The 8,283-nt window shown below is 38.2% G+C and overlaps 1 long non-coding RNA gene across 2 annotated transcripts in view; it reads left to right on the top strand.

The window, feature by feature from the left end:
• The window catches only part of LOC145977513 (uncharacterized), a 359,277-nt gene that overhangs the window by 3,613 nt on the left and 347,381 nt on the right, over positions 1-8,283 (top strand). For both annotated transcript variants that reach the window (XR_014440521.1, XR_014440520.1), the window contains exon 2: positions 3,275-3,454. This is a non-coding gene — a long non-coding RNA (uncharacterized LOC145977513). The remainder of the gene's footprint in view (positions 1-3,274; positions 3,455-8,283) is intronic.

The raw sequence follows: 8,283 nt of genomic DNA, 5'->3' as shown, positions 1-8,283 counted from the left end.
ATTTTATAGTTTGTAAAATTAAAAGATTATTTCAAGCCTCATAACTCGAAAAGTACTCGATGAAAAAATACTTTATTATAGTGTTTTGAAAAGCTCTCGAGGTAAGCTACAAGAGCTTTTTTTTGGGAAGAGATTGCCCTGACACCCTGTATATACACAGTTATAATTTTTAAAAATTATTACTTTTCAACTTTTTTGATTAGAGTAATGTTTTTTATTTCGAAAGCTATACCAATATGTACGTTCCAATAAATCGATTTTTGTATTTATTTACGGCTATCATCAAGTCGAGGAACTTGGAGATAGACTTTCCGGCCGAGCGCGTGCAATTACGAGTGCGACTTAATTAAAGCCTGAGACAGCTAATTGCGAGTACAGGTTCCCGACGAAAGTATATGTAATCTCGCGGGGATCCGGTAAGTTATCAGCGAGTGAACAGAGTTCCGCGTGAATCGCAATTAATCCGATATACCAGATTGACTTTTATTCATGAATCCCTTCGTGTCGATACGCAAGACACAAGGAAGAGTGATTGCACGCCGCGCTTTTTTTTTTCTCACACGCAGACGCTACGATTCGTAATGAGGAACTCCGGAAACGTTTCCAACGATTTATCACGTTCGGCCATCCTGTCGTTCGTGCTTTAACGGATGACTTTCGGTTTCAATTAAAACACAAATTCGCGTCGCTGCGGGGGATCCACGGTTTTGCCAAGCGGTGCAGCAAATTGAAAGCGAAGTCGAAACTCGTCGAGCGCGCTGTTTCGTGGCGAGTACGGTACGCCGTCGAAGGGAAAATAGAAAGGGCATGAGTAGAGAAGCAAAACGGTGAGAACGGAAAGGAGGTGATGCGCGCGGGGAGGGAGCGCGTCTGGGTTAGAGATGGAGGAGGAGGTAGAAGAGGGGAAGAAGAGACGGGAGGTTTCAACCTGCTCCGCCGCTGACAGGACAGAGGGCTATCCAACAGCTCGGTGGCCCTTTAATGGTTCTCTTCTTCAATGGATATACACTGTTTTATCCTTTATTCCGACTGTCACCTCTCGCCGCACGTTTCACTCTCGTTCTCTTCCGCCTCGTCTCATAAACGCGTGTCTCTCGCGCGAACACATTTCGCGTTGCTTTCGAGATTCGCGCGTCGAGCTACGGCCCTGAAAGCAGGTGACTCTGTATGAAACAAGATTGGCTCCATGGGGGGCCGTTTGCTATGCAGCGAAGGACAAAGTACGCTGGCTCGCTCCGCGGCTCTCTCCTCTCCTTGGAAGAGTATAGAATTCATTCCTTAAGTCACTTGCGAGTATAAAGGAAAGAGCAGAGACGGTATTGCTGGTTTGCGTACTCTCTTAAATTATTGTTACGTTTGAGTGTACGCTTTAGCGCAGTCTATTGATATAATGCAACAAAGATGCGTACAAAAATTTGAATTAATTTAATTCGGGATGATTTGACATGTACTATAAAATAATATACATAATATATATTTTTTCAGAATATTAAAAAATTCTCTTCTTCAAAATATGCAATCTTAACATGAGCATTATATGAAAGCTAATGCTGTTAAAAAAAACTTGTTAATTTATTGATAATTTGATGTAAGCGATTCATTTCTTGCAAGCGTGAGATTGATGATATTTTCTGAATTACTTATAGGTAGCGATCTCGCGCTTCACCGATACTTTTTATCCCGAGAATATTGGTTGGAAGGACAGGTAAACGGGGATTAAATTGAGCGCGGTTAATGTAAAAAAGAAGCAAAGGCCGCGCGCGGTGACAGTTGACTGCTGCTTTACCGCGGATTGTCGTGGTTAGATCAGACGTGTGAGCAGCCTGCCTGCAATAACTGTATCCCAACACTCGCATTATCGTTCACTGGTGCTGCTGTGGGATAGTTAGTGATTTTATTTTGCTCTTTTATACGGTTTATATCGACCATTTCGGTCCATCTCGCAGACTATTTCTATATCGAAATTTTATCGCTGTCTTTCCGTCTTTTACGTCTTCCCTTTCCTTTTTTCTTCGTACTTTCGCTGTTTTCGTTTCGGTGTGTTTATAGTCGATAAATCTATTGAGATTCTTCTTCTATAAATCAAAGACTGCGCGAAATGCATTAGGTAATTGTATGATCGATCAATTTTCGTACCAACTATCAATTTCTATCATACATGTGTTCTTTTATCTTTTACCTCGAATGACGTTCATATATGTATTCGTTATGCTTTTCGATATCTGCACATATTCCCATAAACTGGGATCCAGATGAAGCGAATGAGTACGAACAATTAGTAAATATCAGAAAATAAGCGTGAACAATCAATTATTCTTTTTGTATGTTCTTTTTATATTGAATGTGGTATTATTTCTGACATCATTGTTATACTGTATTATAAATCTAAATCAATATGAGATTATAAATAATTATAAAATTGATAACATAATACTATATAATACAATACACATATATAGAAGAATCTCTCATTTTTTATTTGTATCTTTTATATGTTATATTTTCTATTCATTCTATAATCTAGTCAGTTTTCAAAGATATCGTCCTCTTATTACATGTACTGTTTACGTATAAAAGACTGTCGTAATGATATTTTTATCGCCTGCAACCATCGATATGCTATTCGAGCAGCTAGACTATTATGCGATAATGTATGGTTATAAAATATTCGATAGAATAGCGACAGAAAATCTAAGAAAGCTAGAACCGTTACACCGGATAAAATCTTGTTTTTGTCTAGCTATCCTGAAATGCATTATTAAGCGAAAGTTAGCATTCTTTTAAAAAGAACGAACGTAGAAAATAAGATCAGGATTCTTCGTTACGATTGTACAAATTCAGCAGCTTTTCTTTTATTATACACACCAGAATCTTCAATGTTCCTGCTGAATAGTCGAGAAATAAAAGTCCTTCCTGAATCGTTAATTAGTTTGAATTCCCGGACCCTAATTACACGTGCAATTTATGTCTTTATTTAAATAAAGTATTTATTTCGAAAACAAAATCGAAAGAACGCCACTTTTTGTTACAAAACAAATTCTTTTTATTACCATTAGATTATTTCTTAAAATGGAAATGTGATTGTTGATTCTATGAAAGCCAGCTTAAAGTAGATATACCATGCTATGCAATAATTAAATAAAAGATTGCATAAAATTCTAAAATATTTATATAATGCATGAATATAAATAATAATTTATTTTTATTTGACAAGTTGCATCGAAAATATGTTAAACAGTTCATTAATCATAATCCATTTTGCGATGTGATGCAGGTGACCGACCGAACACACATTTTTCTTCTGGAAGCGGTACGCAAACGGCCTCAAGATTCAGCTCGACATCATGCCTTGGTTCATCCTATTTCTCCTTCTGTTGGCCGTGATGGAGGCCTTCCCTCGGGAGGCCACCTGTTCCCGCCTGCCGGACATCTACTGGAACTCCACCAATCCAATGTAAGTCACAGTACTATACTTTTGTTTTATTTCTTCTTTCCTTCGTATAATTATCTTTTATCACACCGGACGTTTTCGCGAACCTGTCTTGCGCGCCGTCCAACTCGGACGCTTTAGAAACGCCGCGGAGCATGCTATTTTACGAGCAAGTCCGTGCACATCCAGCCTTCGTGGGCGGATACCTTCTTTGTTCCATCGTAAGAAATGGGGGAGGAAAGAAGGAGCGGTAAGACTCTCTTTAAATATGTACAAGTGGGAATTGCAACGGCAAGTTGCAGCGTGGCACGAGAGCCAAAAGTTACTCGGCATCGCCAGATAATATCGTAACGTTGCTACGATGAGCTTCCCTGCGATGACCGTAACCACGTTGCGCGCGATTGTAGGTGGTAGTGACATAAACATGACGCGAAAGAGAACCTAATACCCTTGAAAATCGGCAGAAATGGTATTTTTTCGGATATATCGACCACTGACCGGAGGTCAATGTGCGATATTTCCTATCCACGCTTGTGCATTTTGAATGTGCGCAGGTTTGCGCGGATCCAACAAATCTCGGCGGTTTTTCGCGTTTGGCGAAATTTTCCTCTCTCCTCTCGGCGATTTTTCTCCTATAGCAAAAATATAATTTTTTCGCGCGTTAATCGAGAGCGCTACGTTATCACGGAGATTATGAATATGCATAGGCGTTTCACGAAAATGACGCTAAAACTCCGGACGTGCGATAATTAGAGAATTTTCGAGTAAACGCGACTAGTACGTACGTATCGCGATTTCACGGTCCGAGTACACGAAAATACCATGAGCGCAGTTACGTTTATCACGACCGTCGCGTTAGCGAGGGGGTATTTTCGTTCTGAAAACGTTATCCTCAAAGAATGCAAGCTCCGTTTAATCTTATCCAAGATATTACCGTAAATGTCCTTGTTCCGGGTGGAAGACGACCGCGTTTCCACGTTGAAACATTTCTACGAGTAGTAACGCCTATCTTGTGCGCCAAGATCAAGTTGCATGATTTACATGGATGTATTACATAACAAGTAGTTTTTACAATTTGTTCTTTGGTGATTTTTTTTCGTATTCTCGATTTTAATTCGGTGCGGATTAAATTCACTCGGAGACATGCAAAAAATTGGTAAATATAACACAAGCATTTTTAATCCAAGTTTAATATAGAACTAGTTAAAAATAGAATGTGTTATGTGTTTTAATAATATAGCGATATATCATATAGTTCTTACACGTTCAATTTTATCGAAGTCAAGTTACGCCAGGTCGACAACTTCAGTTGCATCTTTTTTTATATTCACGACTATAGTAATCGCTATATATATATTCGATCAATGTAACCCGTTTATTGTTACTATACCGTGGCTATTTTCATTCGTACGTAGCGCATATATACTATTTTTAATATTCTATAACATTAGATATTCTATTATTCCATTAGATATAATAGTTGGCAAGTAAATAAAAAATATTATTCTGTCATACATTAAAGTTTTTTCATTTACATTAACTTGTGGCGAGAATGGTTATTAGACGAAATAAAATATTCTATTTGAATATTGGATGTTTTTGCACCATTTCTATTTTATGCATGTAACCATTCTCTCGCTTTTTATATTTATTATTGTTAAAAGTCATATATCAGTATATCATTCAAATATTAATTTTACTTTTTAATACTGAAACTTTATATTTAAAAAACTTTTATCATGACATATCCATAATATATATAAATTTTCTCTTGTAATAATTTTCGCTTTGAATAATTTTTATATTACTGGTGAGGGGGCTCGGTCTAGTGACAATATATTATTTTGTCTTAATATTAACTCAAAGGAAATACGCATATATTTTATCTCGCAAAAACGAATCTTAAAGAAACAACTGAAGAATATAAAATATTCTATTCACAGAGGAAACGCGTTCAAATTCAGTATACGGTTCTCGAAAAGAAACTATTCGAGCATAGAGTTAATTGTATCGAATAACACGATTTTCTAACAACACAAAGACTCGTCTAAATGAAACTCCGGAGTTTCAACTGTTTCGTCTCTTGTTCTCTCTCTTTGATAATCATTTGTTTCATGAAATTAGAATACTATAAGTTACTAAAAATTCTCTTCAATATGTTCTAAAAAAATTTTCAAGTCCCCGTATATTTTAAAATTTCTGCCAATTATCAAATTAATAAAAAAATCTATGTAATTTAAAAGTGTAATTAATTATTACATAGCGAGTATACACTGTGCTTCTTATTCAGAATCAGGATACTGCACGTCCGCTTACATACATGCATATTTTCATTCTTTCCCGTCCGTTTGTTTTTCGTTTTTGGGAGGATGCGGGAGAAAGCGAGGCGAAATTGAAAGGCCGATGAGAAACGTCCAGCGTGCGTTCACGCCCCTACCGGCTTCGGGGTATACGTGTACCGCCGCGGGCGATTCTCCGAGGTCGAGCATTATAAATGTACACCGGGTGAGTCAAGTCGAAGCACTCGAAATCGATTTATTCGGCCGCGTTTCGCGACGAAGGTCAAGTGCATCAAATTTTAGCGAGGCGCGATCGCGCGCGCGCGCGCGTGCGTGCACATCCGTCTGTCAATATGAGCGCGGTAAATGTGTCAGAAGTGCCGAACGTGCGACAGAATTTTACAAGCGTTAAACCCGTCTCGACGTCGACAAGCGAAGATCGATCTATTCTCGAGTTTCACCGGGTGGCGGTTGACTAATGCAGCGGAAGAGGGAAGGCGCAGCGATGAGGGAGGGAGGGCGAGAGAGCGAATTCGGTTAACGGGCAAAAACCAATTCGTCGCCCCGACGCGAGATCGAATGTCGAGCATTGTCGTCCGGGTTTTATCGCGTATATCTATGTGTACAAACGTGTGTTTGTCGATGCATGTGTCTCTTACGGTTTGCCCATATGCTATTGTCCTAAGATGCGACAGCAAAGTCTAGTATTTATTACCTCGATTTCAGGAGAGAAATCAATTTTAATTACTAATTTAAATTATATTTATTTCTTAAATAATAAAAGAAATTAATAATTTAAAAATGTTATAAATTATAAATGTTAATGTATAATTAAAGGTTTATAATGAGTTTATTTAAATTATTCCTGAAATTATTTATTTTAAAAGAGAGTCATTTAAATACCGCTGAGAGAGAGAGAGAGAGATGCTATAAAAAAATCATATATTTTATTCACGCGATATTGTTTTTCTTTTTTCTTTTTTGTAAATTATATAGTTAATTACCTTGTAATTACATGTATATGAGTGTCTTCAATATATACATATTTGCAATTACGTTCGTACGTAAGATGTCGTTTATGACAAGAACATAATTATGTTACACACGTCCCGCCTTTGATCTAGTTTTCCAATAAACTTGAGTTTACTCGTACGTTCACGTAGTTCCTATGGCCGCGTTTGCGTCGTATTTTCGCGAATGCCGGTGGCTCGATAAGAATGCGCAGGCAGCTGGAGATCGATAGCGGAGGAATCACGAAATCAAGAGCGAATCGTTCGAGGCGGGTATCCTCGTTTCCGCACGACAAATTCAGATTCGTAATCGACCTCGAGGAGATATACTTTGGCAATTGATAGCATTAAGGACTCTACGGTGCATAAAGGGAGCAAAGAAACAGATTAAGAGAGAGAAAGAGAGAGAGAAGCGGGGGATGGTCGTGACCGGTTGTGGGCTCTGATTCAGTACAATTTGTCGGAAAAACTCTGCTATTCGCGGAATCGCCCTCGACAACCTTTTCGGATGCATCCGCGAAGATAACAGGTGATCGCGATGGAAGATGTCCTCGGCGAAAATTCCGGGGACCTCTCCGACGTCTTCGTTCGAGGAAATTGACTCTTAACGATCGACTTGTATCATCCGCGCGCGTTATTCGTGTAGGCGAACTGTAAAGATACCATTGCGGTTGATATCCTCTCGTATGTACGTGCGGAAAAGGTGTACGCGCGTATCCCTATCGAAACACATCGAGTGCAGTTTTATTCGTCGTAAATCGGGAAGAGATCGACCTCGTTCCTCCATCATCTCCCGCGACACGTCGCGCCGTGTCTATGGCTTTGCCGAGACTATTCGGCCAAGAGTTCGCCGACAAATGCATGCACCACGTGTCGCTCGTATAACGGCGATGGGTGATTGAAAATTGCACCTTAGCCGATGATGTGATTTTCTGCGCTGTGTATATATTATTACGCGCCGTCTATATTCAAAATTTATTCCAAGAGGTATTGCATTTTTGAGATATAAATCTCGTTTGCGCAAAATGGATTATTTTTCCTTCTTTCTTCCATTTATCGTATAGTTTGTTTTCTTTTTATAAATATACAAACAGGGGTATTACATATTGCTTCGTATTGCTGTTTTTCTATAATATTGTATAACATTCGTATATACATATTTTTTATTTAAACAAACATGAAGGTTTTATTATTATCGTTTAGATGTATATGTTATTATCAAAATATATTTATGATTCATTATTACGTTCCAATCCTTGTTTAATTAATTTTTTTTTTTAAATCGTCGTTAAACACTTTATAATTTTTATAAATATATAATCGTGTGATGTCGTTATTAATAATTCGGTAATTCCGTCACAGACGTAATCTTTCATTTTCTCTCTTTTTGTCCTTTCTGTTCCTCGTCTAACGTAACAATTTTTAAACGTAAAAAAATCACCCACCATCGAGTATTCATGATGATACGTATCCGTCTGTGCTGATATATACCATCCATACGTTTCGATCGATTCGGACCACGTTTCCGCACTTTCGACGCGAACTGCGGTAGCCTGTTAATAGA

This window comes from Camponotus vicinus, unplaced genomic scaffold (assembly GCF_025532165.1).
Source record: "Camponotus vicinus isolate PSW18456_S1 unplaced genomic scaffold, iyCamVici1.0 SCAF_9, whole genome shotgun sequence".
Lineage (NCBI taxonomy): Eukaryota > Metazoa > Arthropoda > Insecta > Hymenoptera > Formicidae > Camponotus > Camponotus vicinus.
This window is presented reverse-complemented; position numbering and strand designations above follow the sequence as displayed.